This window comes from Notothenia rossii (assembly GCF_949606895.1).
Source record: "Notothenia rossii genome assembly, chromosome: 6".
Taxonomy (NCBI): Eukaryota; Metazoa; Chordata; class Actinopteri; order Perciformes; family Nototheniidae; genus Notothenia; species Notothenia rossii.
The window spans coordinates 64,479,232-64,499,367 of NC_136909.1; the positions used below are offsets into that span (position 1 = coordinate 64,479,232).

At 41.9% G+C, this 20,136-nt stretch overlaps 2 long non-coding RNA genes across 2 annotated transcripts; one reads left to right on the plus strand and one right to left on the minus strand.

Moving 5' to 3' along the window:
• Positions 1-1,315: 1,315 nt before the first annotated feature.
• Positions 1,316-3,768, plus strand: LOC307042592. The gene is made up of 2 exons (XR_013809185.1): positions 1,316-1,686; positions 3,582-3,768. It is a non-coding gene; the product is annotated as an uncharacterized lncRNA (long non-coding RNA).
• Positions 3,769-4,421: 653 nt separating this feature from the next.
• On the minus strand, positions 4,422-5,835 carry LOC307042593. Its single transcript, XR_013809186.1, has 2 exons — positions 4,742-5,835; positions 4,422-4,521 (listed from the first exon to the last, which is right to left on the minus strand). It is a non-coding gene; the product is annotated as an uncharacterized lncRNA (long non-coding RNA).
• Positions 5,836-20,136: the final 14,301 nt, after the last annotated feature.

Consider the following 20,136-nt stretch of genomic DNA (forward strand, 5'->3'; position numbering starts at 1 on the left):
CTCAATGCATTTCTCCTGTCTATTTGTTACAACTGAAAAACAGGTGTTGTGAAACTTTCCAGTCAAACTTCAGGTGACTTTATTGGGAGTTAAGCTATGCTAGCGACACTGCACTTTTGTTAGCTGTGGCAAGCTATTCATAGATTTAAACTCTTTAACATTGTATTAATGAGGATATATTATTCCTATTCTCTGGTTTATGTTTGAATTTTATGCCTCCAATGTGACTAGAAGGAACTTTAGGATTTCCTAAGCTACAGGAAAATGTTGTTCAATTTGTAGTGATGCACCATGTAGCTACTGTTGCTGCATGCTCCCAAACACTGGACATGACTTTATCGTGTCATTTCAGAAAAAGCTCAGGATATTAACGACTGGCCACTGTAGTTTAACTTAAAAAGTGGTAGGGCTTTTTTGGGGGCAATATTTTCATTGATGGATAAACTCACAATTGTTGCTCCAGTGAGTAGTAGCTGCAAACAGTCCCGGACTGGCCATCTGGAGGACCGGGAGGACTGTGAGGTTTCCCGATGGCCTGGCCTGTTAAGTGGCCTGCTGGCCTGAGGATTTTTTGATTTTTATGTATGTATTGTGAAAGCAACGCTGCGCAAATGTGGGTCTGACTCGGTGACAAGCTGTCTACATGATGTGGCCCCTGCCAACATGGCCGCTTTCATACAGATCATACACTAATGCCCTTGATTGGTCTCTGTGTGTCATTCAAGCTAGGGTGTGTATGTGTGGCACGAGTGAGCGAGAAAAAAGCGCGTGCACCGGTTACGTGTATTGTTGTTGTTAGCATCTAGTGCTAGCTAGCTGCGCTAACGGATATAATGAGCTGTCAACAAGGTGGAGGAGAGTCCTCTGCTGTCAGACTGAGAAACCGATAACTACAGCTCAGGTGAGGTATGGACTCTTAGTGTTTAGATAGTTAACTTAGTTAAAAAAGTTAAGATACTGTAACAACGAGACGCCACTACTAGAGCTCACGTGGACATGTGGATAATCATTATACCGTATAGGGTATATTGACACAGTATTGGCACATGATTTAAACAACACACTTTATTTATGGATAGATATGTTTATTGACAGTTGATTGAATTACATTGTTGTGTGGGTGAGTGGCGTGCGGCGCGGACGCCGGGCCGTTCCTGCTCGCCGTTCGCCTGAGTAAAGAAATGGATACAAATTAAAAGGCGCATATTCATACATTGCTAGCAGTACGGGTAGCGAGGGAATAGAGAGGCGAAGTCCCGCCCATCTACTTCCGACCCATGGGACCCCGGAAGCGGAAAATTATACATTGACGTCAATGGAGAGAGAAAAGTCATCTTTCGATCCCGTTTGAATTGTGCCACGAATGACACATATGATGTTTGTCAAATTAAAAGAACATTTTGCAAGTCAAAAAAATAAAAATGTGTCGTAAAACTGTGAAGTTACAATTTTTTTTGTGTGAAACCGCTCAGTGAACTACAGGTCTCTGGTCTCGCACAATACGCGTCACCATCACAAAGATGGCTGTCACGTTAGTAAATTTCACCTGTTTCTTTCAGAATGAGGCGAAAAAGTATAAAAAGAGGTGAAAATCACTACAAGTCTGGGCATGTTGAGAGCTGTACATACACGAAAGGGAGCGGTTCTGTAAGAGCCAGCATGCGGGACCGGCTTTACAAGGTTTCAGTGAGTAATATGAGTGCAATGTCTAAGGTTAATGTCAGCTAGCTAACAAGGTACACTAACGTGTTTTGTTTTAGCAACTAGTTTTCTCCTTAAGAACTTTGTGGTGTCTGTGTATGCTGTGGATAACATTAGTGTTCACAAGAACAAGATACACTCCCGTGTTTTGTTTTAGTTGCTCTTCAGATTGAAGCGGCCAGTTCTATATCGACTATATGTGTGATCTCCTTTTTACATCTCGTTGTGTCATTTGAGTTTATTTGCTGTGTGTAGATTCAAGGATTTTGGTTATCTTGTCCAGGGATGCAAACTTGTCACCTTTCGGCGAAATTCTCCGTTTTGAATCCAAAATAGGTCGTTTTTATGATTCCTGTAGATCTGCAATAAAAATATTTTTGGGGTATGGGAGGGGGTCTGGGACCCGGATTAATGTGCGGCCGCGAGCTTTTTTTTATATATTATAATGAAGCGCGAGCTGTGTGCTCGAGTCTTCCTGCCTGTCGGCTCTGCTCATGATGTATAATAAGCCTCTGCTGCTCGGCGATGATGGTCTAGCTTCAGCAGCTACATTACCTACGGTGCGTTCGTTAATATTAACTGTGCGTCCGGAGTCACTGTGGCACAGACTGGACCGCTGGTGAACAGCTGTTAGAACGGGCCGTTCAGGTGTTCAGAGTAGAGCTCCCTGTCGGAGCGGCAGAGCGTGATATGCACTGAAAAGTTTTTTTTCCCCGTCGCAATATTATCGTTGAGCTAGCTAACTAGCATACATTGTCACTATCTGCTAACGTTAGCTTTAGCCTTCGTTTTCTAATCGTTTTTTTCATAGGCTATAAACAGAGGTGGTATAAGTATATATCTTGAAATTGATTAAAAGTAGAAGTACTCAGTTCTTGTACTTGAGTAAAAGTAGAAGTACCAGAGTGTAGGAATACTCTGTTACAGTAAAAGTCCTGCATTCCAAATGTTCCTCAAGTAAAAGTAGAAAATTATTATTATCAAAATATAGTGAAAGTAGCGACAGTAAAAGTAGTCATTTTGCAGATTGGTCCATTTCAGAATAATATGATATGTTTTATAATGACTGATCATTAAAGTGTTATCAAAGCTGGTAAAGGTGCAGCTAGTTTGAATGACTTTGTATACTGCAGGCAGGGTAGCTTTTGGATTTACTCCAGGTGGAACTAAAGTCTGATTTAACACTTGATTATATTTCACATCATTCATCCACATCTGTAAAGTAACTAAAGGTATTACATACATGTAGTGGAGTAAAAGTACACCATTTACCTCTGAACTGTAGTGGATTAGAAGTACAAAGTAGCAAAACATTGAAATACTTAAGTAAAGTACAAGTATCTCAAAATTGTGCCCAAGTATAGTACTTGTTGAGTTTATGAACTTGGTTACTTTACACCAGTGGCTATAAAGATAGAAAGACTAAGCCTTGCACAGAGGCATGAAAATACATTTTCAAAATGCTCAACAGTGCTGCCAAAATTATAAACTGACTGCTACACAATTAAAATAAATGCTTTTTATATATTTCTATTAGATGTGACTCTATGGCGTTTCTGTTAATATTAACACTGCTGCTTTAGTTGTTCTGACTGCTAAAATCCTGTTATTCCTAATTTTAAAGCCGATATTCTGTGGGGTCAGGGGGCTCGGATCCTTGTCACCTTTTTCATACCTGATGAGTTTGCATCCCTGTTGTCAACTTGTTTGGTTATCTAGGCACAGCTGTGTGTGACTCCCTCTGGTACACTGGTATGTGTTTTCCTAATGTAGAGAGCATTGATTAATTAATAAACTACACACTGACTCTAGATCCTGACCAAATCTTTATTTTTTGATCAAATGTTTTTCAAAAAAATGTATTGTATATTATATAACAGCTGCACATCACAGACCGGAGTCTCTGCTGCTGTGGACCACGATGGAGGCGATCATCCTCCCCATCCCCAAAGACCCTGCATGGCATGGAAATCTCCTCCTCCTGGAACAATTCTACACCCAGCATATGCTCCCTGTGTTGGCCAGTAGAGAGGAGGACATTTAAATAAACATACTCTTAACACCCTCGGACTCTGCGTTGTGTTTCGTATGTGTGATGGGGTGTTATGCAGAGGGGAGGAAAACAGGACACAGCAGATTGGGATTGTGGTGGAGATGCTGAGCAGTTATTTAATTGTTGCGTGTAATTATTATTATACTGCGTGCTTCTTAGTTATTCCATCTTTTGCTGTAACATGGATCTGTATGTAACTCTATATTTACTTGTTATCTACCACACTTCCTTCTACATCATACACCATCATTATACATGATAGTGTATATAGGATATATATTTATTTGTATACATATCTGTAAATTGTATAATTTTATTTTTCGTATTTGGGATTTCTCTTTTGTCCACTCAAATACACTTGGCCCTTTCTCTTTTCCATGTGGAAAATGGCAGCTGCATATTCTGCTTTTCTCATCTGCTCCCTGTCTGCTCATCTACGATGAGAAAATTATATAATTAATTACTAATAATCATTTAAACCTGTTATTACCAATATTTCACAAATTCTTCATGTAAACTTAAGAGTACAGCTGTATGTTGAGTATGTCAACTTTGCTTGGTTCATCTTACTGGGGGGCAGCTACATGGATGTCAGTGCAGTCCACAATAATTTTGCAGCTGAAGGCAGAATGAATTTATTATTGACTCAGAATGAAGCACAACTTCATGTCATACAATACATTGACTTTATTTGTAATTGTGTAAAAAAATATGAATATTGATTAGCAAGCAGGACCTGCAGGAACAGAGAATGGTGATGGATGGAGCTGGGAAGAGAGAAGAATAAAGAAAACAGATCAACTTTATTATCGGATATTAAAAATTCAATTTCAAAACAAGTTGCCGCTCCTACAGTTTTCTAGTATGTAAAGATGATTTCACATGACCAATGCAAAATATCACACTCAATACATGTGTGTCTCTGGGGGGTGCATTGTGCCTTTGATGTATATAAATAATATACCATAACCAAATACTATTACGTACAGTGGAAATCAGGTTGCCAGAGCAGGTCAGTCCAGTGTGCTTGTTCCTCAGGGTCTCAGCAGTTACAGGTGAGGTAAAGAAAATAAAAGAGAAAAAGGTCAGTAACAACACTTTAAAGTAACAACACTGAATAATTATCTCTTTTAATAATTTTCTCTCAGTAATCACTCAACTACTGTCTTTCCAACAAACAGATTGACTCACTCTCACTATCATCACAATGAAACACATCCAGAAGAATGTCATGCAAAGCTGCCTGCCTTCCTTCCTTCGACTCTCCCTGAACTGCCTGATCTTTTAATGGTCAATGTTAACCATTTGTGCAGATAGCATTAAGTAGAAAAGATCGCTGATACTAATGTGGGGTTAGCCTACCTCCCGCCCCCTTAGCACCTGGTGGAGGGGGCGATAGGCTACTCTTCAAATGTTTCACAAAATACTTACCATCATGAATACTCTTACTGTTTAACATTTCGGTTTACTTCGTGTTAAGGCTAATACAAATGACAAGGCTAAGTAATGTAATATAATGCTAACTAACATGCTCGCTACTAGCTAGGTAGCTAACTTGACTATGTTCCATGCAAAACATGTATATTACCTGATATGTTTGGTCCAACGACTCCTGGTCCTTTCATCAGACGGGAAGCGATAGAACGAGCAAGTGGTATGATCTCTTTTGTGATTACAACCTCGTACAAAGCACACAGGCATCTTGTAAAAGTGAATTTATTGGAGCAATCTCTTATATTTATTGGAGGGAATAAATCAGTCTTCTTCTTCCTCTTTGCTTTGCGAGTCACAACCAGTCTTGGAGCATTATCGCCTATGACATCACTTACGCGACCCAGAATGCATTTGGGATTTGTAGTCTTTCTAGTTGCGTATTATTCATAGTCTTATATTTCAGCAGTTTTACGACAAACTGTGACTTTTTTTGCATGGAAATGATTGTTTAAGATTGACAAACATCATATGTGTCATTCGTGGCACAATTCAAACGGGATCAAAAGATAACTTTTCTCTCTCCATTGACTTCTATGTATAATTTTCCGCTTCCGGGGTCCCATGGAGGCTCCCGGAAGGGGAGGGACTTCGCCTCTCTATGTGCACGAAGTAAACGTGAGAAGTAGTGATGGATTGTGTGATGAGTAAACTTACTTCTGTCTGTTCTCTCTCCCAGGGTGTTCGGGCAAAAGAATTCCTCCGGACCCGCACACCTCTAAATATAGTTCCGGGAGGGAAACGGCAAGTGGTATTCTCCAGGGGGGAGTTCGACATTTTTGTACATAGCTGTATCTATTTAATGTATATTGTCATATCTGTATTCAGGTGTATATTATTGGTAAAGTGGTGGGAAAATATTTGGTAAATGTGTATACAGTGGTAGTCAATTGTTTGCTTACATAAATATAATGGTATGTGCCAGCCAATGAAGATCTGAGGCCTCCTATAAAAAGCAGTCAGTGGTGTTGGGAAGGGGTTGTATACTGTGTGGATGGTGGAGGGCAGCCATGTGCTCACAGTGGATGCAACAAAAAAAAAAATCTGTTTTCTATGGAAAAACCCCAACCTGCCTGCTCTCCTATTTTTCCTCCATGGCCGCTCGGGCATCCTAACAGATAAATAATAACCTATGTCCATATGTTTTTTCTGGGGCAGTAGATTTAAAGTTTAGGGCTATCACCAGTGGCGGCTGGTGGAACATATTTTTGGTGGGGCTGTTGATATAGTGAGTAAAAGATTTTTTTTTGGGAGAAATTACCCCTTAAATTGGGACTTCTGGTGATGTAATGGCCCCATAAAATCGTGGTTCTAGTGCCAGGAACAACCAGGCTGAGTCGGGCTGAGTATGCTAAACTAACTGCGGTCAAGCCAGCCTCCACTCGGGAAAACCTAGCCAAGCCAGCCCTCACGTGATATTGCGGTGCGCGAATATCCTATGCATTACGGTAGAGTAAAAAAAAAAAAATCATCCCTCTGTGTTTAGATGAGAATAAAACAAAAACTGTCCAGTATCAAAGACTCATTTCACTTCAGGGTGATAGCAGGACATCCCATGTAGTCACTCAGAAAAAAACAGGACATTCTGATGTAGAGTTTCAAAATAAAAGACCTTTGAAGTCTCATATGAGCTATCATCCCTGTCCCCAAAGGTCTTTTATTTTGAAACTGTACATCAGAATGTCCTGATTTTTTCTGAGTGACGACATGGGGTGTCCTGCTATCACCCTGGAGTGAGATGGATCTATGATACTGGACAGTTTTTGTTTTATTCTCATCTAAAAACAGGGATGATAGCTCATATATGAAACTTCAAAGGTCTTTTATTTTTAAACTGTACATCAGAATGTCCTGATTTTTTCTGAGTAACTACATGGGGTGTCCTGCTATCACCCTGGAGTGAGATGGATCTATGATACTGGACAGTTTTTGTTTTATTCTCATCTAAAAACATGGATGATAACTCATACAATAGAGATTTCAAAGGTCTTTTATTTTGAAACTCTACATCAGAATGTCCTGATTTTTTCTGAGTGACTAGATGGGATGTCCTGCTATCACCCTGAAGTGAAATGAGTCTTTGATACTGGACAGTTTTTGTTTTATTCTCATCTAAACACAGAGGGAGGATTTTTTGTTTTGACTCTACCGTAATGCATAGGATATTCGCGCACCGCAATATCACGTGAGGGCTGTCTTGACTAGGTTTTTCCGAGTGGAGGCTGGCTTGACCGCAGTCCAAACTAGAGAGAGAATCGCTGTCAAGGGGGCTACAACTACAACAAGATGAACATATTTGACCGTGATTTAATTGTAATATACGATTCAAAATGATGCCGAAGTACAGAGGCGCGGGAAGGTATTTTGAGTGGGGGTGCTGAGGTGCTGGACTCCAGTGAAGACTATTACGGGCACTATAGAGCATGCACAAAAAAACTCCCCACACGCAAACACACAGTAAACCCGCGAATGTTACAATGAAGGCTCGATAATCAGCTCACGGCATATAGGCAGGGGTAAAGTGCTATTTTTTACGAGTGGGGAGCGGACCTCACCTCTTCTAGGGGGGTCCGGGGGATGCTCCCCCGGGAAGATTTGTTTTAAATATTGAAGTTAAAAGCATCAATCTGGTGCACTTTGAGAGCAACATTAAGAGATCTATGGATACATCTCTCAACACCCAGATGAAACACAACTGTAAGCAGATGTTCTTTTTCTTTATGGATATTTTACAAATCACTCCCCTTTCAAACTGTATTCTTGTTTTACTGCCATATAGTATTTCATAACTGTTTTTACTTTATTTTCTCTTATTTTTTTATAACTATAATGATCATATGAAGGTGTGCCGCGGAAATAATCTTTTGAATAATTTTTGACCAAACCGTTTGAGACCCACTGAGATAACTTAGACTAAAGTTAACTATCTAAACACTCAGAGAGTCCTTTAGCTCACCTGAGCCCCTCAGTCTGAGAGGAGAGCTCTCCTCCAGCTTGTTGTGGAACAAACAGCTCCGTATGTCCGTTAGTGCAGCTAGCTAACCAGATGCTAACAACACGGTCCCTGCTGCTGGCACCGGTCCCTCTCTCTCTCCCCCTCTCTCACACACACTAAATGCGCTATTTCCGCACACACACATAGAGCCGCGAGCTTGAATGACACAAGCACACTTTTATTTCCATGCAACTCTCTGATTGGTCTGGTGTCTTGCCTCTGTTGCATTCACTGAACACGGGAAATTACAGTCCTACCGTCCTTTCTAGTGTCTTGATGAGATTCACGTAAAGCACGGTTAATGTATTATATTATTGAGGTAGAATTGTCCATGGCTACAGAAAAAACATTCGGGGCAGGCCAAAATATTAGTTTACCAACAATGTGGAATTTATTGGCAACATATTACACAGATTATGCACAGCGAGGGCAGCAATAACCGTCAAATAATAATTCAGGGGAGCTCCGCACCCCCTGCCTGCCGCTAGGGGGTGCTGCAGCGCCCTCAGCACCCCCCTTCCCGCGCCCATGCCGAAGTAACAACATACTGATACCGGATAGTAAAAACCATGAATTAAGGCTTTGACAAGTCTGCAGACAGACGGCAGGCGAAAAACCTTTTAAAATGCGTGTTTTCTAATGGAGATTTGGCTAAGCTAACGTTGTAAATGCTCCGACCGTCCACACTCACAACAACGGCCTATACAGACATAAATAAACCAGCGACTGTATTCGCCATGACACAGACAGTATGTGGTTTGTACTTGTTTAACTTTTGTCTAGTTTCTGAACAGATATGAAGAGCTGTGAGCTCTGAGTGCTAAGAGCTAACGGCTGTGTTGTTTTTCTGGGGAGCTCATTGAAGATGACGTCACGGCTCCGCCTACACTGCGTTACTATAGATACTACCCCAGTTCCTCACAAGTCTAAAAAACAATTCACGTCAACGCACGTAAGCAACGTGAGCGCTCTCGTGACCAAAATATTTGACTTCGCTGATTGGCTGAAATTATGTTTCGGCGGCACAGTTTACTATTGAGACTTTTGCAAAGTGCTGGTTGCTGCTGTTTGGCTCGGGGGCAGCGCCCCGTAATGATAAACTAATGCCAAGGGCAAGGCCAGGCAGGAAACATGTGACTTATCAATAACTTTAGACATCGTAACACAATTTTAAACAAGATTTTATAGTAGATTATACATTTTACTGATACCAATTGTATGATATTTACCTTGTTCATTAAAAATAAAAAATATAAAATATATATATTTTTGAAATATATATTTTTTGAAATATATATTTTTTAATTTAATATTTTTTTTAATATTTTTTTTTGTATGTGGGAAGAGGTGGGGCGGCGCCCCTAGCGCCCTTATGGGCCGGCCGCCACTGGCTATCACTATGGGCAGCAATGCTGTAAATATTGACAAATAAATCCAGGAAAATGGCACAAAAGAAAATTGATAGTGGCCTGGCTGGGTGCATAATTCCCGGCCTGACTTATTGTCCCAGTCCGGCCCTGGCTGCAAACCTGCAATCCCTACACGCACATGCATGCTAAATGCATCCTTGCAAATCACGATAACTCTCAACCTCACTAACCAAGGTTTAGCAGAGTAAACTACAGTGAACATGTTTATGGTAATAAAGGAACATGTTTGTCAGTGCAAAACATAGAATACAAACAACTTTATGCTCGTTCATTTGAGGAAAAAAATATTTGTTTCAAAGGCACAAACGAGAATTTATAAAGCTGTCAGTTATCACAACTTTGTGTGATTTAACATTTGTATTAACCATCATACTCTGTGCATACTGTAGCATGCAACATTGTCTGCATTATTATAGGCTGCTTTGTCACTGCAGCTAACAATTATAATAAATAATAAAAAGCTCAATGCAACTGTCACCTTATATAACGAATCCAATACTTTTATTACATGCATTCAAAATAAATAACACCCATTATATCTGAGGTGGATGACAAATGCATACATGCCAACCTTTCCAAATCCAAAAGATGTAGGTTTGCGAGCGGCAAATGTGCACGACCAAATGAGGTAATCAGAAGAAATGGAACCCCAGTAATTACATGTATAAACCATGTATTTAACATATATTGCATAATTGTATGCATTTTTCAGAAAAAGTAGTAGTTTGGTAAACAGTGACATCAACAACATGGCTGGTGTGTAAAATGCCCAAAAAGTAAAAGAATGGGAGATAAATATCCCAAAGTCTCCACATTTTATTATATTTTTAATGTGTTTCTGGTCCTCTTTCAGTTGAGACAGTGTAGATGAAGGATGTGTCAGGATTTAGAACTCTTGTGTGAACATTGGATAAAGCCAGGTTCATATTCTTGTTTCATGTTGTTGACATATTAGAGTCAAAGGTTTGCACAGAGCGAAATATCTTCGTGTTGCGCCATAAATCAGAAAATATTGCATTAAAAAAGTCATTTCCTGCATGTTTCTACTGATAAAGTGTGATATAAATAATTTACAGGCTTTCAGATTGCTGTAGTTCACTAAACAGAGACCTTAACGACATGTTTGGTATTGAAAATGTCAGGAAAAGTATCCCCAAATCTCAAAATGGTATTATATTTTGTGTGTGTTTGTGGTCCTCTTTCAGTTGAGACACTGTGTAGGATGCTTCAGGAAAAGACCAAACACTGGATGTTTTTCAGTCACCAACATGTGTTTTCGAGACACTGATACTAACGGGGAAATCCTGCAGTACTCAAATGCCTCGTCCCTGTTCCCTTAAAACTGATTTGGGAGTGATTACCCGTCAGCCCCGGGGTAGCAGAGGAAAGGCAGCGTTACCCCCGGTCTGCACGTTGTTTCTCTTTCAGAAACACAGAGGACTGTTTGTATGATGCGATCACAGACACGTTGCAAACGGTGTCCGCCAAAAGTCGAGTCCAGTGTCTATGGAGTCATTTTTATTTGCTAGAGTTTGGGAAGATTGAAAATCGGTCGGGAAAGCCAGCTGAGTCGGTAGGCGGTAGAAACATGTCAAAAGCGGTAGACTACCGCCCCCATCGGTAGGGTTGGCAGGTTTGCAAGGCATTAGTATAGTCTTTATTGACAATCAGTATCAGCTCCAAATATCAGTAATTATATTTTTCCAACCCTAACAACATAACAAAAATACTTATAAACATAAAGTATGAGTCACCCAGGTACCCAAGATACTTGATGAGTTGGGCTCTTCCGCAGCCTTCCAGCGTTTAGATAACCACAGGTTGGCTATTCTATTTGATTTGCAGCTTCTTTGACAATAGCTTCATTATCCTGCTGCCGCTGACTCCACCCAGTTGGTGCTGCAGGCAGAACACAATGCAAACTCAGACCTGATGCAATGCAACACACGTTTAGAGAGCCAATCCCCGCTCATCCCCTCAAACCGTCGCCGTGACGATGTGTGCCCATCAGTGGGTAACCACGACGATGGAAGAGTGGTGCACAAGCACTTAGCATCCTCGGTGTGACATCGATCACGTCTACGCGACCTGTGGAACAGACGGACTGCAGCAAGGACTGTGATTGAGTGTGTGTTCCAATCTTAAGGCTCTGATCATACCTTTATGTTTGTTTGCTCATGTATATGCGTTAGTGTGTGTGTATGTGTGTGTGTGGGTGTGTTTGAAGGCGGTTTCCTGTTTATTACGGTTAGGGTTATGTAAAGCAAACTATTAAAGGTCCCATGTCATGCTTTTCCGGTTATTACCCGTCCCCTTGTGTGTTATGAAGGTTTTTCTGCATGTAAACAGTCTGCAAAGTCACAAACCCTCAAAGTACACCCTGTAGCGAGTAAAACTCTAACACAGAAAAGACCTGTCTGTGCTGCCCCAGAACGCCTCGTTGGAGATTTCTCATTTTCCATTGTTTTATTCCGTGCCCATGCCCAAATGGACCCATTGGTCCAAATGGACCAATCCGTGGAGCCGTTACGTTACGACCGCGGAGCCGTTACGTTAAGTCTGTGGATTGGTCCAAATGGACCAATCCACAGACTTCCTCACACACACACACTCAATCTTTTCTCCGCTGCAGCTCCGCCGATTTCTCCTCCCTGAGACGGCGGGACGCGGTGAGGCTGTGAATCTGTGTGTGAGCACATGTACAAACTCCCAGCCAGGCTGTGGGTGTGTGTGTGTGTGTTTTCAGGCTGGGTCTCGCTGTCTCGCAGACGGCCACTGGGCTCACAGGGAGGGGGGGGGGGGGGGGCAGGAGCTCCAACAAGCCGTTTAGGACAGAGAGTGAATACACATACTATACAGAGATGCTTTATGAGAAACCAATGTGAGTTTGGAAAATTGCACAATATAAATGTATTTTAGTATACCTCAACAATGGAATTATGATCAGTAGAAATGGCCATGACATGGGACCTTTAAAGGAAATAACTCTAATAATCTGCGGCAACCAGCGTTAAGCCTAAACCGGCTTCCATTTAACCTTTGAGACTGCAGTTTGAACTTATTTTGTGTTAAAAACATCCGTTATCAGCGATCATTTAAGTAGTTCTGGGAGATCCACTTTAATTGAGAAGATTGATAACCGTCTCAATTTAGTTCACAACAAGTGTCATGTTTAGTGATTTAGAGATGACACACAAAACAGGGACATTGGAAATAACAATGGAAACAGATATAGACAAAATGTAAAATAATAAATGATAACAAAAGTAAAGTGGAAGACCAGTGTGTGAATTCTACAAATAGGGAGTAGGTGTCGTGAGATCGTGCGTCATTGAGGGGTCTCCTCAACACACAGACAAACACATACAGGGACATGGAAACTAACCAAAGATACAAATATAAATACATGTAAAAGGTAACTGTTTATTTGAACATATGCTTTTTTTCCTTGACGACAAAATGTAAAACAATTAATTATAATAAAAGTAAAGTGGAATGTAAAATATAAAATCATACGTAAGTTCAGTGACTCATTTGTATATATGTTTTTTCCTGTACATTTGTGGCCTATCTGTGTGTGAAGTGTACAGATAGCAAGGTGTTGTGAGTTTCTGCATAATTCTGGGGTCTGCTCAATACACAGACACCAGTATAGTCACATACACACAAACAGAGACTTAGAAAATAACAACAGATACAGACATGGACTGTAAAAAAAGAATCATACGTAAGTTCAGTGACTATCATTTGTTCGTTTTTCCTGTGCGTTTGTGGCCTCGCTGTGTATGAAGTGTACAGATAGTGGGCAGGTGTTGTGAGACTGTGCGTCACTGCGGGGGTCTCCTCAGCACACACACAGAACAGCTGAGTGCAGCCTCTCAACTGCAGGCCTGACTCACCATGCTGTTGTTTTTCTTGTAGTTGCTCACGGGCTCTCTGTTGTTCAAGACCTTCACCTTTGCCCTACTGTCTCTAACATGGGGAGCGAGCATCTCTGTGTACCTCCCCCCCCCCCCCCTCTTTGTCGTCTCTATTTTCCCTCTCGTTTTCTTTTATCTCCAGTTGGAGGGGGCTTCCTGACTAACAATTGAAGGAACCCAGCAGTCAGAGGTGTCACGCTCTCTCATCTTGCTGTATCTCCGTCGCATGCATAGATATAACACCCCCCCCCCCACACACACACACACACACACACACACACACACACACACACATACACACACACACACACACACACACACACACACACACACACACACACATTACAGACAGATGGCTGGATGAGGGAATTCTGCAGGACGAGCTGGTTCCTGTTCAGGAGTAGTTACCCTTACTACCCTTTATGTAGGGGGAAATTCAGTTGGTCACTCTGTTATTACACGGTACTACACACACACATGCACAGGACCTATGCACATTAAGTCTAAATACAAATAGATATATACAAACACATGCATTTTTGTGGCAGCACAAACTGTCTGCCAGTGTTCCGGCACCAGGCAGCAGTTGGGGTTTTGTTGCCTTGCTCAACAACACCTCGGCCCAGGAGATGAACTGGCACCTCTCCAGCTTCCAGTCCACACTTTGTACTTTGGTCCATTACTTGTACCAGCGACCCTTTGGTTCCCAAACCAAGTCCCTACAGACTGATCCTCAATGAATGTACATGACCAAAACCTAAATTATCATACCCATAACCAATCAGGAATAACTCCTGAACCCTAAGGCTTAGAATGCTAATGAATATAAATCCATTGAGCACATTTATACAATTGAAAAGTAAATGGAGATGCAACATAGGAAAATTAAGATTTGTATCCTGAGACCAAAGTTAGAATAAATCAAATATATATATTTCATTTCAATGAAGATGCAACGTTCTAAAGGTTGTGGCATACATACAGACAGAAGAGACAAACACAAATATAAAAAGGCATTAGCTATAAATGTGTATTCAGACTTGTGGTTAGGGGAAAACCTAAGTGCGCTCCATTGGAAGACACTTTGTTTATCAGCTGCATTTTCTACAGCTTTCTGTGGCGGTCATGGTGACTGTGTAAAGTTTGTCTTTCCTAAGTTGCGGGTAACCCTGTCCTGAATGACTGAAATGGCAGCGTGTGTCTGTCTCAAAGCCATTAGGGATTATGTGGTGTTTTTGAAGGTATAATATGCTCAAAAATAATGATTTCATGGTGAAACCGAATGGTAACAACCCATGACTGACCTTACCTAACAAACGCACACACACAAAATGAATACACACAGACAACCACACACACACACACACACACACACACACACACACACACACACACACACACACACACACACACACACACACACACACACACACACACACACACACACACACACACACACACACACACACACACACACACACATTAGAAAACAGCTTGAGGTTGCCCTGGGTCCAGTCATCCACTGAGTTGATTGACAGGTGCTTTAACATGCCGTGATTGGCTTGAATCTCACCTGCGATAGACCGGTTGCTGACCACTGTCTGTGGTAACAACACTTCACACACACACACACACACACACACACACACACACACACACACACACACACACACACACACACACACACACACACACACACACACACACACACACACACACACACACACACACACACACACACACACACACACACACACACACACACATCAATCCAGTTGTGCATACACCCTACTACCTCAACCCCTGCCTCTCTACACTAACAATACCCCCTCAATGTCTCAAACTGTGTCCTTCCAAATTCTGTCCGTCCCACGTTCATTTGGAAATGAAGACATTCTGTTTGATCTGCATAGGAATTTCCCTCTCTCCCATCTCTAGGACAGAGGGAGAGAATCGCACAATGTACCAGTTAAAAAAACTTGGTCTCCATTGAAACTGGGCCCTCTAAACTCCCTGTAGAGCCCCTGGGGCCCCCATTACAGTTCTGGCCTCTATAGAGGGAGCTGCTGGCTGAACACTGGCCCTCCTTGTATTCTCCGGGTGCCCCAGCCGAGAGCCATTGACAAGCCCCACAATGTCCCGAGCGCTCCTTTACAGTAGAGAAGGGCTCTTTTCTCTAAGGGGTGGTTTGGGACTCAGAGAGCGAACCTACTTTTTCACAAGGAGCCCTCTCCAATAGAGGCATCTGCAATCTGTTGCTTGCCCCCAGCCCGGTCCAGCCCCTTCTCCCCTTCAGCTCCTTTTTATTGCAAAGCGGGCACGAACAAGGACAAATCGACCATGAATTCCTCAGTGCCTGGCAGGCACTGCCCGCTCCTCTTCTGTAAGCCCTCTTCTTTTCTCTTGCACTCTCTCTGAGCATTCAATCTCCCTCCGTTGCTCTCTAACTCTGTCTTTTGTCTAAAAGAAAAAGGGAAAAAAGCCCTGTAGGCCTGTTTTCTTCAGGACAACCCTTTTACTTTCTCTTCCCGCTCTTCCCTCCTCATGTGTATCTTTCAACAGCTTCCCACTCTCTCTCCGGGAGTGAAGTGGCCAATACAGGAGGTGAGAGGGCTAACGAACAGAGTTCCCAATGAAAGGCCTTTATACAGAGATGCTGAATTCAAATCTGTTTTACAGGGCATCCAACCATTACCAGCATCTACATCCCATGCCTCTTTCCACCCTGTGAGATAAAAACAGATGAAAAACAAAAGAGGGGGGGACAATACATTTCCCAATTTAAGTTGTATTGATCTCTTATACAACAAGCTTGAATTCACTTAAAATACTTTATTGAATAATCAAGAAATGTCAAGTGTAGAAGGTAAAATGAACAACATATCCTCATGTCTTTTATGTCATTTATAAAGTGAATCTATGTCTCCCTGTCTGTCTGTAAAGGAACTTCCATGTGGAGGCTTGAAGTGAGGGTCACATCAAAGCTGCTGTATAATAGGAGCACAGGCTAAAAAGAGGCTCAGTCAAGCCAGAACAGCCTTTTAAACCCACCTGTTTTCCTCCTCCTCCTCCTCCTCTCCATCCTCACATCCTTCCTTTACAGAGGAGCAGGGCGAAGTTCAAGGGCTGTATAGCATGCTGTATGGCCTCTGATCACACACAGAAACTGGGTGTTTAACATCAAAGCGCCATGCGCTCCACATAGGAACTATGTGAAGGTCTGCCCGCCTAGCTGTCATCACAGATGGAAATATAAATTCACAATCCAACAGGTGTACGGCAGCTTTTAAAATGTAGTTTTACAAGATGAAATACGTCAGTAAATAACACATTTGTGAATTTGACATGTGTCTTAACAAAGATGGTTGCTAGCAATTGGCAAAAAAGTTAAACATTATACGTCATCAAGCAAAACACAGAGAAACTATTCTACCTTGTGGTGATGACTTATACTGTAACTCATGCCACCTTCAATTATCGCCTCGAAAATACTTGCTAATCAAAAAAAATTCAAATTTAGTGGAAGAATTATATTGGCTCTTTGTCGAAGGAACCAGGGCTCAATTCTGTGTTGGCCTACACAAATATGTCATCAGTTAGCATAAAGCTAATTTGTATGTGCAATATCTTGGCTTCAAAGGTTTTCTTCAAACTTTTGAGACAGATTTCAAGACATCAATATTTTACAAAATATTACTTTCTGAAGTACATTGTAATACAACTGTTTAAAACAAGAAATATATAAGTAATATAAGGCCATAAGACCAGGCAGAAAGGTCAAAATAAATGACAAGAAGAACTCATGGAAACACTTCCACAAACACACACTTGTACATGTATGAACCCACATGGACACCCGCAGTAAATATAAGCTCTCCACAAACACCATGGTCACACAAGCCCTCCGTCAAGGCCACTCTCATCGTCTTTCCTCCTCCCTCGCCTTCTGTAAAGCCCAGGGGATCCAGTCATCCAAGGCCACTCCTCTGTGCGCATCTGCTGTGCTGGACAGCCAGGCTGGCAGGCAAAGCGAGGGGCCGATTTGGGGCCCGGCGGTCAGGGTACTTGGCTTTGGAAAAGCTGGGGGGAATTGGCGGCTGGACGGAGGGGGGGCAGATGCCTCAGAGCAGTGTGCGGGCTTCCATGGAGATACTGTCTTACAGTATTTACAACCTCCCAATAGCGTGTCCGACTTCTCCTCCCCATCCCTCTATTCCTCCACAGGCCCACTGTGTCCTTCCTCTTCTAATGTAAATGTTGGGGGTTGGCAGGCTGATGAGTGTGAGTCTCTCTGTGTGTGTATGTGAGGGTGGGTAACTTGTTTTGGTGATTCTCTGCCTTCCATCTGTGTTGGAGCGTTGCTTTACGGTATTGGCCTTTCATTTTATAACTCTCCCTCTGGAGAGGCTCTGTTCATCCAGGGCTGCTGCCCACCGAAGGCTGGTGTTAGTGCCATCGGGCATTCACACCACCAGCCATTAAAGAGAGTGAAAGGTGGCGGGGCTTAAGAGTGCATTCTGGCCCTGAGCAGTGGGCACCTGGCAGTGTCCAAGTGCCAGGCTGGACACATGGCCAAAAACATCCATCTGAGACATTTAGTCTAAAACACAAGGAGAAATAATCTTCCATGGAGGACACAATGATGCCATTAGTTTTAAGTTAAATGGACATATGATTCTAATGTAAAAAAAAAAGACTTTGTGTTTCTGGCAGTGCTTTTAAAAATGTTTTCTATGACAATTCTATCTTGACAACACCACCACTTTTGTATGACACGTGCCCTTGCTTTTTATCATCTACTGTATTCTTGTGACAAAGGATTTTTCTGAAAGGTTTTCACCACAAACAAATGGAAGATTCTTGCTTACACAAAAGGGTTTTCTGTCTTTGTGATGTTTCTTTCTAAGAGACACGGCATAAAACAAGCTTTTCATCCAAGTTTCTGAAAGTTGAGATATTTTCAAGTTGAAACACTTGAAGTTGCCGCACAAAGACTCTGTTGCGCTCAGTTAAAAGACACTAGTTGGAGAACCTTTTCTCTTGGCGGTCCTTTAATGTCTACAGTATTACAGTTTCCATAGCCTTTCATACACATTTTCAAGCAATCGTAGATTCAATCAGCTGTGGGTGGCTGTGGCAGAGGGTTTTCATTCGCTGATCATCAAACTGAATCGGTCAGTGGGTCATTCCCAGCAGCCAACATGCCAATGTTTACTTTGGCAAGATACTTAACCCAAAATTAGACAAATGTTTATTTTATTGAAGTGTATGGTAGCTGCTTTGGGTAGAAGCAGCTGGTCAACATGTAATGTAATGTAATAGTCATTTCTAAAGCGTACATCATGCAAGAGAGCCAATTAAAAAAACAAATGGAATGGTCAAAGTTGTCTTTTTGACATTTAAAAAAACAGTCAACCTTAAAAGTTGCTGGTAGTTGTCGGTAGCCTTTGAGAGGTAGCGTCATGTAATATTCTCCACCTGCGAGTATTCATAAAGTCAAGCTAATATTTGATTGTGTGGTCAGTTGTAGTGACAAATATACATTCCACCATAGGAACAGTGGTTATGTAACCTTCAAAGTGAGCCACAACTTAAAAGTACCTTAAAAAAGGTCTTACTTCATAGCCAAAGTAACTTTAATTGGACTAAAACACAAGTATAGTATACGTATTTCAACGTTCTACCTTTGCACATGAACAAACATGTGAGGCAAGGAGATTCTCAGTAATCCGCTCATCTCAGTGTCTTCAAAGTTTTGACCTTCTTTGAATACAGCGGAGATGATACATATTTTCCTTTATTTTTCATTGCCCAGCCTGAAGCTCTACCAAGAAGAAATCAACCAATTTAAGCAAAAATTAAATCAATGTGTGGGCTAAAGGTAATGACTCACACGAGACAAGTGTTTTGAATCTGCAAGATAGCGAGGGAACAATGAGCCGAGTGACAAACTGTTTAAACTAGAGTGAGTCATTTCTCTGCAGACGACACTTTATTTTCAAAGAGTTATTGGCTTCGCAATAACTCACCTACAGTTATATAGTCAAAGGGAGAAAAGTACACACATGCACATTCACACACACCATTCAAAAAGCTAGACAGCTAGCAGACTGCTGATTGATTTCTGTGGGTAAGAACAGAAGCACCTGACCATTAGCAGAGAGTGAGGGGAGGAGCCCGAACAGAGGGGCTTTTTACGAGACTAGTGTGAGGGACAACAGCACCAGGGAGCCAAGTGTGTGTGTGTGTGTGTGTGTGTGTGTGTGTGTGTGTGTGTGTGTGTGTGTGTGTGTGTGTGTGTGTGTGTGTGTGTGTGTGTGTGTGTGTGTGTGTGTGTGTGTGTGTGTGTGTGTGTGTGTGTGTGTGTGTGTGAGACAGCGAAAGAGAGAGAGGGGGAATCTGGAGGAGTGTTTGTCTCTGTGCAAGAATGTGTGCACTTGTGCAGTGTCTGTGTGGGTGAGACAGAGAAACAAAAACTTTCCCTGTGTGTGTGTGTGTGTGTGTGTGTGTGTGTGTGTGTGTGTGTGTGTGTGTGTGTGTTTTTAT